Source organism: Pogoniulus pusillus, chromosome 8 (genome assembly GCF_015220805.1).
Source record: "Pogoniulus pusillus isolate bPogPus1 chromosome 8, bPogPus1.pri, whole genome shotgun sequence".
Lineage (NCBI taxonomy): Eukaryota > Metazoa > Chordata > Aves > Piciformes > Lybiidae > Pogoniulus > Pogoniulus pusillus.
This window is the reverse complement of record NC_087271.1, coordinates 5,572,977-5,588,339: the sequence shown is the minus strand read 5'-3', so window position 1 is coordinate 5,588,339 and position 15,363 is coordinate 5,572,977. Positions and strand designations below refer to the sequence as shown.

The window sequence follows — 15,363 nt, the reverse complement described above, 5'->3', positions numbered from 1 at the left end:
TTGACTCTGTACTGATCAATCTACTTCTCTCTACATGGCTTGTACCAGTGAGAACACCACTAAGAGCAGGGAAAGGTCAGTGCTCAGGTGTTCCTCACTTAAACGTCAATGCAAAGGATTTTGCTTTCACAAAGCAAACATTAATAGGTTGCATCTGTTGTGTGTTAATGTTAATAAGCTCCAGCTGCTCTTCTGGGTTAATGTGGATCCCCTCGCCTCTGTGGCATCACATCTCTGCAACTCGGGAAGTGCAGAGGGAGTGTTTTATACTTCTTAGTGTGAAAGAAGAGACATTTTAAATAGAACTTTTCAACAAACACCTTTTATTTGCCTTCATGACGGATGCCAGAGCTCTCCCAGTACACCTGCCTCAACTGCAAAGTAAGTTTAATTGTACTTCATCTTTAACCTTCAGCGTTGACCTTATTTTACATTGATTTACACTGCTGCTTTTACTGATGGGGCTCATCATGTTCCTCTGCTCAGCAGTTGTCAATTCAATTTTTCCATCTTCACTCCAGACTCTTAAAGGGCTGGGGAACTTCTCTGGAGTGAAATTCTCTGGAGTGGCACAGTGTGGATCTGCTTGTGTGGGGTCTTGTTATCAGGGGCATGTCTGAATGGGTTATTTGCTTTGTGGCTCATGAGATGGGTCTGTGCATCCAAGTTGGGCTGAATGGAGGATTTGGTGGAGATACTCTACTGCATTTCAGAAGGTGTAAGGCTTTGATAAGTGTTTTTTTTCTACAACACACAAATTTGATGGCTCCCACTCCAAATGTCCAGCCTGGGTTATTAGCACATGAATCAGGAGGAGATGGCAGCTCTTTCGGTAGGAATGCTTTCACAGGTGGCAGTGTGGAGGAGACTATACAAAAAGACAGGTGAGTGAGATAGGAAAGATTCACAGCTTTTGAGACTATGTTTTCTTCTTACCTCGACCCTTAACTCTCCTGCCACATATCTGAGCTCATGTTTTGCTCAAACCTTGAGCTTTGTTTCCCGGTTATGTTCTGTAGACCTCTAAGGAGAAAGACTGTGTTAATCTAGGGTAATTACTCACCCCTGAGCTTTTGTAACAAAAAGAGCAGGGCAGGACTAGAGCAAGAAGCAATTGTGGAAACGCATTTGCAGGGTGGGGGTGATAGAAGTGCCTTGACCCTAGGAAGGAAAGCAAGTTCTGTACTCAAAAAGGGCTACTTTTTCCTTGTGTTTCACAGAGGGGAGCAAATTTCCTGCTGGGGAGATGATATAATTTTGCTGAGTAAGATGACTCTGTCAGTTCATGTTTTATGGGGATATTCATGGAAAACACCTGAGTTTACATTAATGTAAAGAAGCTTTACTCATAGCTGTTAGCCATTAAAGGTTTCATATTATGCAGAATTTAAAAGAGGAGAGTCTCAAGCTAGTTCTAGAACAAATTGAAAATTAAGTCACCAGATTGACAGTTGCAGAATAAATTAGGGCTTTACCTTTAAGACATTTTAAGTGTAAGGTAGAAAAGAGAGAGATATCAAAACACCCCAAATCACTTAGGTATAGAGTTTATAACCCTCAACTCCTTACTCTGCAGTAAAATCAACATAGCAAAAAGCTGATCTTACTAGTGAAGTACATTTTCTCTTCCAAATATAAGGAACTGAGCAATGCTTAATAGTTTTCTGACATTTCTTTATCCCAGACCACTGGGGGAATTTGGACTGCTGGGAATAGCCTGATGGAATTGTAACTATCTTTGTTCTCCTCTACCCTAGTTAAAAACAACCTGACAAGCTCCTCAGTCTCTGCTTTCAACCCAGTTATCGTATGCTTTTAATTGAACATATGAAATCAATATCAATTTAGCAGAGACCTAAGAATCTATGACTTGAACAGTAGGTGTCTGATGTGAACAGTAGGCATTTGATGAATAGCCTTTTAAGGGTAGATATCCAAAGTTTAAATGTCTTTGAAACTGGATGCAGCAAGCTATAAAAGCTCTTATGGAAAGTGGAGAGAGAAAAGGATGCTGATCAGGGGTGGAGTCAGTTTAGATTACTTTTTCCTCTGAACTTTGGTCCCCAGTCTTTTACTCTTGCAACTGAAATTGCTGTGGAAACTCATAAGGACAAACAATGTTGGAACTTTCAAGCATGATTTAGTGTTACCAAGGTAACCAATTGTAATTAATTTTAAGCACCAGCTGGCTTGTGATGAGCATGAAAACTGACAAAGGCTCTCAGGAATTTCCCATACTCGTAGCTGCAGTAATGAGAATGTGAAGGAGCATCCACAGCAACAAATCAAGCCACAGCTTTGATACAAGTCACTTTAAAAGATTAGGGAATAGTTTCCAGATACATACAAGCAGAAATGTGCAGCAAAAATATCAGGAGTTGTGAACTCTAATGTGATATGCCCAGGTGGCCAAGAGAGCCAGTGGCATCCTGGCCTGCATCAGGAATGATGTGGTCAGCAGGAGCAGGGAGGTCATTCTGCCCCTGTACTCTGCACTGGTTAGACCACACCTTGAGTCCTGTGTTCAGTTCTGGGCCCCCCAGTTTAGGAGGGACATTGAGATGCTTGAGTGTGTGCAGAGAAGGGCGACGAGGCTGGGGAGAGGCCTTGAGCACAGCCCTACGAGGAGAGGCTAAGGGAGCTGGGATTGGTTAGCCTGGAGAAGAGGAGGCTCAGGGGTGACCTTATTGCTGTCTACAGCTACCTGAGGGGAGGTTGTGGCCAGGAGGAGGTTGCTCTCTTCTCTCAGGTGGCCAGCACCAGAACGAGAGGACACAGCCTCAGGCTGTGCCAGGGGAAATTTAGGCTGGAGGTGAGGAGAAAGTTCTTCACTGAGAGAGTCATTGGACACTGGAATGGGCTGCCCAGGGAGGTGGTGGAGTCACCGTCCCTGGAGCTGTTCAAGGCAGGATTGGACGTGGCACTTGGTGCCATGGTCTGGCCTTGAGCTCTGTGGTAAAGGGTTGGACTTGATGATCTATGAGGTCTCATCCAACCTTGGTGATACTGTGATACTGTGGTCCAGGTAGACTGGTTTTAATTCTCCTCCTCTTCTGTTCTCTCTTTCCTTTGCTGTGATTATTTCATAATGCTTGAACTACGTCGTCTAACATTTAGATAATCATAATAAGCATACAAAAAACCTTAGAAATGTAAATTCTCTTCAAAGTTGTAGAGCAGAAAAAGTCAAGGGAAGGCTTCATAGTCATTGTGTTCAACTGAAAGCACAGAAGAATGCAAAGCACCTGAATACTTAGAAATGGAGCTCAGTTAGTGACATGGCTGGATCATTTTGCTTTTTGAACGACAGCTTTGCTCTAGAGACCTCGAGCTGATCTATACATTGGAGTAATACAATGTCAAAGTGCTCACAAATGGAGTGGTTTTCCCTTCATTTTTAAAAAGGAAGGTATTTGAACCCAAAAGATTGCCAATACCTTATGTGAAAATAAATACCTGATCTTAATTTAAGAAGCTATTAAACTCAAGTAAGTAAAATCACTCAATTTTTCATTTGGTTTTGATGCTGATCTCCTTAATCACAAGTGAAAGCTTAAGATTAGTGAAAGCTAAAACATTACTTCTGCTCTAAAAGAAGGTCTTTGAAAAAGAAATTCATTTCTCACTTCCACAAATGCAAGCAGTGCTCTGCTGGGTATATATATTCAAGTCAAAATCTAGCTTCAGGTAACTGAGAGTGAATAAGCAGAGTTGCTGCTTTAGCCCTGAACAAAATCTGTTCTAATCTGTTTGGGATGGCCCTGATTCTGACTTCATTGATATTGGAATACATCCACAGGAAACTAATAATGGTACTAATACTGTGGAAGTCAGCGAAATTAGAGCTGAAATATTCTGGAATACCTGAGATAAAAATCTATCCTATTTGTTGTTTCATTTGGCACAACTTGTCCCTAATGAACCACTGTTTTCCCTGTCCTTAGTTTTGCTAGGTAGGACTTCAAGAGTGGAAAACTAATTTCCACTGAAAGGTGATGTTTTCTTAGAGCAAAGAGGAAATTGCAAAGACTCATTTCTCAGGCAAGCTCACAGCCAAAATATATAGGACTAGAGCCAGCCAGCTACTGCTTATTGTCTGATTCAAAGCATCCTCTCGGGCAGCAGGAGCAGTGAACATCTGATGGCTCTACTTCAGAGCCAGATCTGGATATCTCAGATGGTGTCAGGCAGATGTGCACAAGCCTACCCTTTGACTGATGTCTCTGGCCACTGCCATGTCTGGCTACATAAAATTCCATGAGAGAATTTTGGTGTTTTATTCCTCCTCCTGTGTGTTTTTTTGTTCTCATTATTGTGAGAAGGGGACACATCCTGTTTAAAGCATTGCATCTTCTTTCACAGTATCACAGTATTATTTGGATTGGAAGAGACCTCACAGATCATCAAGTCCAACCCTTTACCACAGAGCTCAAGGCCAGACCATGGCACCAAGTGCCACGTCCAATCCTGCCTTGAACAGCTTCAGGGACGGCGACTCCACCACCTCCCTGGGCAGCCCATTCCAGTGCCCAATGACTCTCTCAGTGAAGAACTTTCTCCTCACCTCCAGCCTAAATTTCCCCTGGTGTAGCTTGAGGCTGTGTCCTCTTGTTCTGGTGCTGGCCACCTGAGAGGAGAGAGCAACCTCCCCCTGGCCACAACCACCCCTCAGGTAGTTGTAGACAGCAATGAGGTCACCCCATAGCCTCCTCTTCTCCTTGCTAACCAATCCCAGCTCCCTCAGCCTCTCCTCATAGGGCTGTGCTCGAGGCCTCTCCCCAGCCTCGTCGCCCTTCTCTGGACACGCTCAAGCATCTCAATGTCCCTCCTAAACTGGGGGGCCCAGAACTGAACACAGTACTCAAGGTGTGGTCTAACCAGTGCAGAGTACAGGGGCAGAATGACCTCCCTGCTCCTGCTGGCCACACCATTCCTGATGCAGGCCAGGATGCCACTGGCTCTCTTGGCCACCTGGGCACACTGCTGGCTCATGTTCAGGCAGGTATCAATCAGCACCCCCAGATCCCTTTCTGTTTGGCTTTCCCTTCAAGGGGAGAAATCAAGTCTTTGTATCTCATTGGTCTTGGTAGCTCTCTAGAGCAGCAGCCTGAAACTGATGCAGTGCTTCAGGAATGGCAGTAGAATCATAGGTATTTTCCCACCAAAACAGTTCTAAAAGGCCATCGAATCCAACCATCAAACTAACACCTCCGTGGCCACTAATCAGTGTCCTGAAGTGCCATGTTCATGGGGGCTTTAAACACCTCTGGAGACAGCAAGTCCAGCCCTGCACTGGGCAACCTCTTCTAATGCCTGCTCGCTCTTCTGATAAAGAAAGCTTTTCCTGACCTCCAACCTAAACCTCCCCTGGTGCAATGTTGTGGTGAATAGTCCTAAGGGGCATGCAATGGGCTTGAGCATGTCCTGTTTTATGCACCTGCCTGCCTGCACTGCAGCCAGAGGCGGGAAAGCAGCACAAAGGAACCCAGGCAGCCCAGGCCGGTTTGATCCGGTCGCCTGAGAGGGGTCCGTGGGGCCTGCGCCCCTGTGCCGTGCCAGGCCTGTGCGCCCCCTGGTTTTGGGAGACAACACCTGTGGGTTCTGCCATCTTTGGCTCTGTTTGGGTGACTGCCAGAGGTGATTGGAGATTGTGTGGCCAAGGAGACCTTTAGCCTCGGCCATTGTCCTATAGAGGGGGTGAAAGGGGAGTAAGCTGCTTGCCTGCTCCTTCCTTCCTCCCTCACCTGCTGCTTGCCTGCCCACGGCCTCAGCCGCCTCAAACCGCCTCAAGCTGCCTCAAACCGCCTCAAACAGCCTCGGGCAGCAGCTGATTCCACTTTGCAGCCCACATGGAATTCGCCACAGGACTTGTGCTGGATATTTCCCTGGGCCACAGCCGCCAGGAGCAGTGTTCTGAGCTCTGTGTTCAAGCTGCTGAAGGGCTTTAGGCACCCTCACAAGCGGCGAATGAAGCCTCCAGACCCTCCCTTAAAGGCACTTTCTGAAACCTCTCCGTTGTGTAGAGACGTTCTGTGACATGGTTCTGCTAACCACATCCAAGAGCTTGTGTGGAGAGTTGTGAGTTTGGGGGAATTGTTAATTGTTTAATAACTTTTAAATAGGCCTCGTTGCATTTTACCCCAAACTCAGGTTGCAACTGGTCCCCTTCATAACAAACATGAAGCTATTTCCTCTCATTCTGCTGCTAGTTAGCAAGAGAAGAATCCAACTCACTGCAGCCACCTTTCAGGGAGCTGTAGAGAGCAATGAGGTCTCCCCTCTGCCTCCTCTTCTCTGGACCAGTCTCCGTTCCCTCAGCTGCTCCTCCCCAGCCCTGCTCTCCAGACACCAGCTTTTTGTCCTTCTCTGGACATGCTCCACCAGCTGACTGTCTTTCTTGTAATGTGGGGCCCAAAACTGAATCAGTAACAAGTCCGGGGGCATGATCACTTCCCTGCTTCTGCTGGGCACACTATTCCCAACACAGAGCAGAACGCTGTGACTTTGTTTAGCCTGGAGAAGAGGAGGCTCAGGGCAGACCTCATTGCTGTCTGCAACTACCTGAAGGGAGGCTGTAGCCAGGTGGGATTGGTCTCTTCTCCCAGGCAACCAGCAATAGAATAAGAGGACACAGTCTCAAGTTGTGCTGGGGGAAGTATAGGCTGAATGTTAGGAGGAAGTTGTTGGCAGAGAGAGTGATTGGCATTGGAATGGGCTGCCCAGGGAGGTGATGGAGTGGCCATCCCTGGAGCTGCTCAAGAGAAGACTGGATGAGGCACTTAGTGCCAAGAACTAGTTGATTGAATATGGCTGGAGCTAGGTTGTACTGGATGATCTTGGAATCAACCTGGTTGATTCTATGATTCTAGGCCACACTGCCAGCTCATGCTGAGCCAGCTGTCAACCAGCACCCCTAGGGCCTTTTCAGCCCAGCAGGCTTCCAGCCACTCCGCACCAAGCCTTTACCATCGCAGGGGCTTATTGCCACCCATTGTGAGAACCAGCACTTGGCTTTGTTAAACCTCAGTGGTTAACCCTGGTGATAGTGGAACTGATTCTTCTTACTGGTGTCACCCTGCTGTTATATAGAATGTAGAAATAACACTGGAAGCACTCATCATTCATCCTCAGGATTACAGATCCTCATCCACAGCTACAGAAGGAGAGTATTCCACTTTTAATGTAGTGAAGTAGGGGGATTTTCTACTGATGCAGACCACACTCTTGGAGGTCTCTTCCAACATGGTTGATTCTATGAAGTAGGAGGATTTTCTACTGATGCAGACCACCCTCAGACACATAATGTGCTTTAAAACCAACACTGCAGCACTTTTCTGTGGTTATTTAATTATGTAGGTAACATTTTTGGGTTTGTTTTTGCTTATTTGTTTGATTTGGAGGTTTATTTGTTTATCTTTTGGGTTGTGGTGTTCTTTTCAGGGGGTGCAGGGAGAGTGAGTGAGTTTGCAGCAGGTTATTTAGTTATTTATTGTCCTGCTATGAATGAATCTTGCTTTTAAAGAATGTTTCTAAATCTAAGGATTTAATGCCTGGTAGCTAGTTAGGCTTTCACAGCATGAAAACTTTGAAAATCAATTATTTATTTGAAAGAGTGTTGGTCTCATCAGCAGCTGCTTTGTCTTAGTCATAATTCCTTCTGCAACTCTCACAGCACACTTTTGCTGTGAGTTTAAAGAATTAAGAACTGGTCTACTCAGATTAAATGTACAGGCAGACAATCATTGTTGGAATATAGCTGACATCTGATTTGCCCTTAGTGCCCAGCAGTTCTTATGTTGAAAAGTGTCTGTTTCCTGTCTTTCTTGAAATGTGCAACTTTGCTATTCCATCTGTAGCTATTCAAGAGAAGATGCAGAATCTTAATCAGGTGGAAACCTGCTAGAAGTTTAGGCCTAGTTCTGCTTCCCATGACAGACTAGAGAGCAGATAGACAGAAAGAGACCTGGGGGTACTGGTAGATAGTAGCTGAACATGAGCCAGCAGTGTGCCCAGGTGGCCAAGAGTGACAATGGCATCCTGGCCTGTATCAGGAACAGTGTGGCCAGTAAGACAAGGGAGGGTGTTCTTCCTCTGTACTCAACACTGGTCAGGCCACTCTTTGAGTGCTGTGTCCAGTTCTGGACTTCTCAATTAAAGAGAGAGATTGAGATACTGAAATGTGTCCAGAGAAGGGCAATGAAGCTGATGAGGGGCCTGGAGCACGGCCCTGTGAGGAGAGGCTGAGGGAACTGGGGGTGTGCAGCCTGGAGAAGAGGAGGCTCAGGGCTGACCTCATTGCTGTCTACAACTACCTGAAGAGAGGCTGTAGCCAGGTGGAGTTGGTCTCTTCTTCCAGGCAACCAGCAATAGAACAAGGGGACACAGTCTCAAGTTGTGCCGGGGGAGGTCTAGGCTGTATGTTAGGAGGAAGTTCTTCCCAGAGAGAGTGATTGGCATTGGAATGGGCTGCCCAGGGAGGTGGTGGAGTCACCATCTCTGGAGGTGTTCAAGCAAAGGCTGGATGAGGCACTTAGTGCCGTGGTCTAGTTGATTGGATGAGGCTGGGAGCTAGGTTGGACTGGATGATCTTGGAGTCTCTTCCAACCTGGTTGATTGTATGAAACGTTTTATAATTGGTTTGCCCACAGTTACTATCTGGAATGGGATAATTTGTGTTAAATGTCTGGCTCGAAGTCAGTCAAGTGATGTTTATGCATTCCTACATTCACTGAGAAATTTGCCTTCAATGCCTACCAGCAAAATGTGCTTTTCTAGCTTAATAATGGCATCTGGTCAGCATGATGCATCTGTATTCTTTAAAGAATTATTTATAAAGGCAGATGGGTTTTTTAATTATTTGCAGTGCAGAGTTGCATGAAACTTGTGTGAGAGCCTCCATGTGATGGCTAAACAGAGAACTGAGAAACTTCTAAAAAACTTTGAAGGATAATGTTTGAGGACTGAGAGCATTTGCAGCCTCAGGCTATGCCATGAAACAACCACACTGCTGCTCTGTCTCAAAATCCACTGCAGTTTTAAAGAGTCGTTGTGGGAGTATTCAGGGGAGTGGTGGTGGGGGGAAGGCTTAGAAGTATTTGACTTGTAGTGTTTCTGCATACATATGGGATGAAAGCATGAGATTATTACCATATCTAAACCAGTTTCATTTTTGTGTTACAAAATGTCTTTGGATTTTATAAAAGGAACAGGAATGAAAAGATGGAGGCTGGGATGGTAGGTAGAAAGAAGCCTTCTACTCTTAGAATGTTTCAATATGAAAATAGGACTTAAAGATGGTCAGGAATGGTTTTTAAGTCCAATAGCATGTCCACATGTCGTAGTAGAGTCTCTAATAAGTTGCTCACAGGTTTAATGACATAATAAAATCACACAGAAACAAATTGGGAAATAGAATAGGTCAGGTTGGAAGGGACCACAAGGATCAGCCAGTTCCAACCGCCCTGCCATGGGCAGGGACACCCTACCCTAGATCAGGCTGCCCAGAGCCTCATCCAGCCTGGCCTTAAACACCTCCAGGGATGGGGCCTCAACCACCTCCCTGGGCAACCCATTCCAGGCTCTCGCCACTCTCATGGTGAAAACCTTCCTCCTCATGTCCAGCCTGAACCTACCCAGCTCCAGCTTCGCTCCCTAAGTTTTGTCATCCAGATTTTTATTTCTGCCATATTAATTCATAGAGCTGAGTTGCATTTTCTCTCTATCTGTTCAGTTTTAAGCTGAATCCTGGCAACAGAGACTGTCACCTACAAGGCTTCCTCTGAATGATTGTTTCTTAATAGCCCTCGCATTGGAGTTGTTTATTGCCAAGAGCTGAAATTAAGAGTAGTGCCTGGTGGCCTAAGAGAAACAAAATTTTCCAGATTAGAGGCTCAGCACTTTTCATTTCTCAGGGAGCCTTTGCATGAAATGCTCTCCAAAAGCCAATAGAAGATATTTTAGCAGTTTAGATCTTGGTAAATGATTTTATTTGTTTACTAAATCAGTTTCAGAAGTAACACACTGCTTAAAATCAGTTAGGATTTTGATGTGTATCTGGAACATGCACATGAATGAGAGAAAATGCTGTGCAAAACTTCCTAGATGGATTTTCTGCTTCTCTTTGCTCTGGTAGAAAAAGAAGTCTGAGGGGAGAATCTACTGCTCTTTGCAGTGACCTGAAAGGAGATTGCAGAAAGGCAGATATTGGTCTTGCACTTCACAACTGATAGGACAAGAGAAAATGGAATCATAGAATCAGCCAGGTTGGAAGAGACCTCCAAGATCATCCAGCCCAACCTAGCACCCAGCCCTGTCCAATCACCTAGACCATGGCACTAAATGCCTCATTCAGTCTTTTCTTGAGCACCTCCAGGGACAGTGACTCCACCACCTCCTTGGGCAGCCCATTCCAATGGCAAATCAATCACTCTGTGATGAACTTCTTCCTAACATCCAGCCTAGACTTCCCATGGCAGAAGTTGAGACTGTGTCCCCTTGGCATTCATTTACACCAGGGGAGGTTTAGGTTCGTGTTCCAGTGAGTTCTTTGGCAACAAGGGAACACACACACATTGGTACCCTGATCTGGGTGCAGTCTCAACACTTGTTTATAGCTCAAATACTAAACCCCCAAAGAGAAAGGTATACTGGAAACTACAATGCTTATAGCTCAATTGCTGAAGTCATAGAGAGAAAGGTGTATGACAAGGCATGCCAAGTAACTCTATTGATCAAAGAGCAGCTTATACTCGCCCTACCCAACTGACCAGCAAAACTCCTGAGATGTGCAGCTGGCAGGCATTTACCATCTTAAGGTACATGTCTCCACAGGGAACCACGTCATCGTGGTGGTAAGGCTGGTGCCGCTGCAACCCATCTGCCTAGGCTCTCAGTATATATGTGGCATCCCAGAAGGCTGAGCAAAGGAGAATGGTGCTCATCCCTGATTTTGGAATCTATTACATACCATCTATCCTTACTGCTCATGTGCATACTTGCAAGCCCCATTTGCCCTGAATCTTATCTCTAGTAACTTAGTGATTATGGAATCATACAATCAACCAGGTTGGAAAAGACCTCTAAGATCATCCAGTCCAACCTAGCACCCAGCCCTAGCCAGTCAACTGGACCATGGCACTAAGTGCCTCATCCAGGCTTTTCTTCAACACCTCCAGGAATGGTGACTCCACCACCTCCCTGGGCAGCCCATTCTGATGCCAATCACTCTCCTGTGTATCATAGGATGCTACACCACAGGTACTAATTATCCTAGAGGGGGAAAAAAAAAGGCAACCAATCAAACAAAACCCCACAAACTTACCAGCACAAAACTCAAGTTTCTTGCACTGGTGACTCAAAACCAGGGTGATTCTACAATGTGAAGCTCCTTTAGAAATGAGAGAGTAACCAGACTTTGTTAAGCATGAAAAGAAATCATCCTTTTCTGCAGTAATGCACCTCAAGATTTATTTCTCATCTCCAAAGCAGTTTTGACAGAAGAACAGGACAGGCTGTACCTGCTTGCTTGCTTTTATCAGTTTCTTTGGAGCATAGCAGGAGCACTGACTGAAACAAATGCAAGTGGCACAGCAGCCCTCAGAATTTTAATTCATGTTTCCTCCTGTATAAAGCAGGACTCAGCAACCACATACACATTAGAGGAAGTTTTTACTGTAGAGAGGGATTCTTCAGAGTACTTCAGAAACGTTGGAAGGTAAAGATTTGTGGTGGTACTCCAAAATGGGTGACCTGGGTAAATGAAGGAGCTTTGTGATTTGATCTAGAACAGTTGGGGAGACATGAAAGCTGTGGGGTGTTTTGTTTGTTTGTTTGTTTTGTTTTAGGATTTGTTTTGGCTTTTTGTAGTATTTTACTTGCTGGAGATGATTCAAAGAATGAGACCATGGTGATTAGAAGTTTGGACTTTGTCAGACTCTGATCTTCCCATCCTGTGCCATTCAGTACACAGGATGAATGGCTGTGCTGATCGTTAAGAGGTCAGTAGTTGTCTCCACTCCTGTCTTTGTGTGCTAGTTTGAGCCTAGCTGGGATATTTTAGTGAGAAGAATTAGATTGTAGGCTGTGAAAAGGAAACAGTGGTGATGTCTACTGCACTCATAGGCTTGCTGAGATGGATAAAAGCAAGAACACAAACATCGATAACAGAGTTGCTCTCTGCCTTTGGCTGTCTCGCTTCTCTCTCTAACCTGCTGTCTGTGTAACATCCTTCTACTTCCTAACCCCCCTGGCTGATTCTCCAAACTCACCTTGAGTCTAAGGTAAAAGCTGGTAGAAGGTAGAGAGGTGGAAAGGAGGTGGAAGGGTGGTTGGGAGCCCCTCCTGGGGACTCTGGTTTCTGGGAGGGCTGCTGTGTTTCTGTATTACCTTTTTAGCTTGTATATTTCTGTCTGTAGCTGTATTGATTGTAAATATCTTCTTGTATATTGTGCTAAGCTGTAAATATAAAGCTTCATTCCTTAACTTCCAGACAGATAAGTTTAGTCTGGGTGATTTCATAAGAGTAGGGGAGCAAGTAACACCCAAACCATCACTCTTTGTAAAGAAAAACTCTCACAGACCTCAGTGTCATGATGTTACTGTTTTCCTGCCATCTGTTGATCATCTGAAGGACCAAATGCCTGCTAAGAGAGAACATTTGCATCAGCAGTAAGACAAATTACAGAGTATCAAGTTGCTGCTGATTTGGCAAATGGAAGAGTCCTTAAGATGCTTAAGGCATTTAAAACTTTGCCTATAAAAGCAAAGTGGAATGGACTGGGAGAGAGTTATGAGCACTGAAAACAGAAGTGTAAGTTGCAGAAGAGGAAGCTAAGTGTTAGCTAAAGAAATAGTGGTAAGAAACAAGGATGGGAGGAGAGATAATTTCTTTTTGGTATCCAACTTTTCCATGAAACAAATACATGATTTAGCCATTAAAAACACATTAATTTGTCCTTCAGAGTTTGCTGCTGAGTGATGATATCTACACATGATATTGCTAATCTATATCCAACATGGAATGGTTTGGGTCGGAAGGGACCTCAAAGATCACCTAGTTCCAACACCCCACCCCCACTAGAACAGGTCTCTCTTCCTCCTTGTAGAGCAAGAACTGTAATTCTTTGTACTTGCTGAATTTACTTGACACTTTGCAATGTAGTGTAGGTAATGAGTTGTGAACAAAGCCTGCTCACTGTGTTAAAGACAAGTTTTAGGTCAGCCACTCATCAGGAAAAGTTTTATTTTGCTTTTGCCATGGCTATTTCTTGTCATAAGTAGATGCTAGAAGATATCCACAAATAGCCTAAAAATAATGAGCAACTGATAATGCTGAAAGTCTGCAGCTGATTGAAAGGGGTTGTGTCTGCACTGAGATTTTTCCATAAGTCTTATGGCAAGTTTTTTTTCCCCTGAGGTCACTGTTTTGGACAGAATGATTGACATCCACTGCATGAAGACTGGTTTTAAATGTAAATCAGCTACACATGCTGCTTTCTGGTTTCTAGGTGTAAAAAGAGGTTAGTGCTGGTTTGCAATGTGATATATGGTGATGGATAAACCCAACCAGAAGAAACTTTTCATATCATCCAATTTTGTCCCTTAATGCTGCGAATTCCACATCATGAAGTTCCTTTAATTGATTTAGTGAGCTTTAAGTTTAAAGCAGTCAGGAAAACCTTGGAAAACATAACTGATCTAATAGGATTATTCTCATTTCTATCCTAAATTTACTCACAGCCAGCTAATACATGTTGGGTTTTAGTTTTATTTCCACAGCATTTCAGCATGAAAGTCATTCTTCAGAGTTGTGTATGCCTTGGCTCTATTTGTAACTAGTCTTTTATCTAGACTTAACACCACACCCACTACTATCCAAAAGGTCTCAAAACAACCCACCAGAAAACACTCTTATTAGCAGCTGTTTGTTTTCCTCTTCAATCTAGTCTTTTTCTACACCAGATCCAGCAAATATAATACTTATTATTTTTGAGAGTGGATGAGTGTGATGATCCAGAGAATGTCTTGTACAAGTATATTAATTAGCTTGCTTGGTGTGCCCTAAGGTCCTATTAGATTCTGTTGTGGCTGTATCACATTAATAAGTCATAGTCTTTTTTATGATCAGCTTTCCTTTCCTCCACATCCTTTCTTCAGAGGCGAGCCAAGTAAATTACTTTTTTTTTTTTTTAATGCTCTTGAATCATAGAATCAGTCTGGGTTGGAAGGGACCACAAAGATCACCTAGTTCCAACCCCTCTCACATGGACAAGGACACTCTACCCTAGATCAGGCTGGACAGAGCTTCATCCAACCTGGCCTTAACTCCAGGGATATGGGGTCTCACCCACCTCCCTGGGCAACCCATTCCAGCCTCTCACCACTCTCATGCTGAACAATTTCCTCCTCATGTCCAGTATGAATCTTCCCATCTCAGTTCCCCCATGTGCTGTCACTCCCTGATGGTCTAAAAAAGTCCTTCCCCAGCTTTTTTGTAGGCTCCCTTCAGATACTGGAAGTCTGCAAGAAGGTCACCTCAGAGCCTCCTCTTCTGCAGACTGAACAGCCCCAACTCTTTCAGCCTGTCCTCACAGCAGAGCTGCTCCAGCCCTCTTCGTGGCCCTTTTCTGGACATGCTCCAGCATCTCCATGTCCTTCTTGTCATAGGGCCTCCAGAACTGTATGCAGTACTCCAGGTGGGGTCTCACCAGAGGGGAGTAGAGAGGGAGAATCACCTCCCTAGCCCTGCTGGCCACACTTCTGATGCAGCCCAGGCTGTGGTTGTCCCTCCGGCCTGCAAGTGCACACTGCTGGCTCATGTTGAGCTTCTCATCCACCAGCACCCTCAAGTCTCTCTCCTTAGGGCTTCTCTCCAGCCAGTCACTGCCCAGCCTGTATTTGTGCTTGGGATTGCTTCAATCCAAATGCAGGACCTTGCACTTGGTCTTGTTTTGTTGCTGCTTCTTCTGCAGTCCTCAGGACTTCCATCTCTCCGATAACTTCATCTTCCTCTTCGTTAAAGATGGTGACACTCACTCACTCCTGCTTGTTTCCATGCCATTCATGAGAGTACAACATAAAATACTTCACAATAACAGTCCTTTAGGAATTGGAAATAACCTCTTTCTTACCAGATGTGCTCCCTTTCACTGCTGTCATTTTCCTTCTCTCTTCTGCTCCTTAATTCCTCGCATGTTTTGAGTTCTCCTGCTAATCCTCACTTTCTGACTTGAGTACAAGCTCTAATGTGACACTACCTGTAATTCTTGGCTGAAATCCTTTTAGATAAGATTTCTGGTGTCCCTCTAATCTTCCACTGTATTGAAAATCTATTGAATAAAAGCTGTCAGGCCAGTACAGAATGAT

General features: G+C 44.7%; 1 long non-coding RNA gene across 1 annotated transcript in view; it reads left to right on the top strand.

Annotated features, from left to right (window-relative positions):
• Positions 1–216: 216 nt before the first annotated feature.
• Positions 217–15,363, top strand: part of LOC135177830 (uncharacterized) — a 127,818-nt gene continuing 112,671 nt past the window's right edge. Inside the window, exon 1 of the long non-coding RNA XR_010303178.1 lies at positions 217–381. This is a non-coding gene — a long non-coding RNA (uncharacterized LOC135177830). The remainder of the gene's footprint in view (positions 382–15,363) is intronic.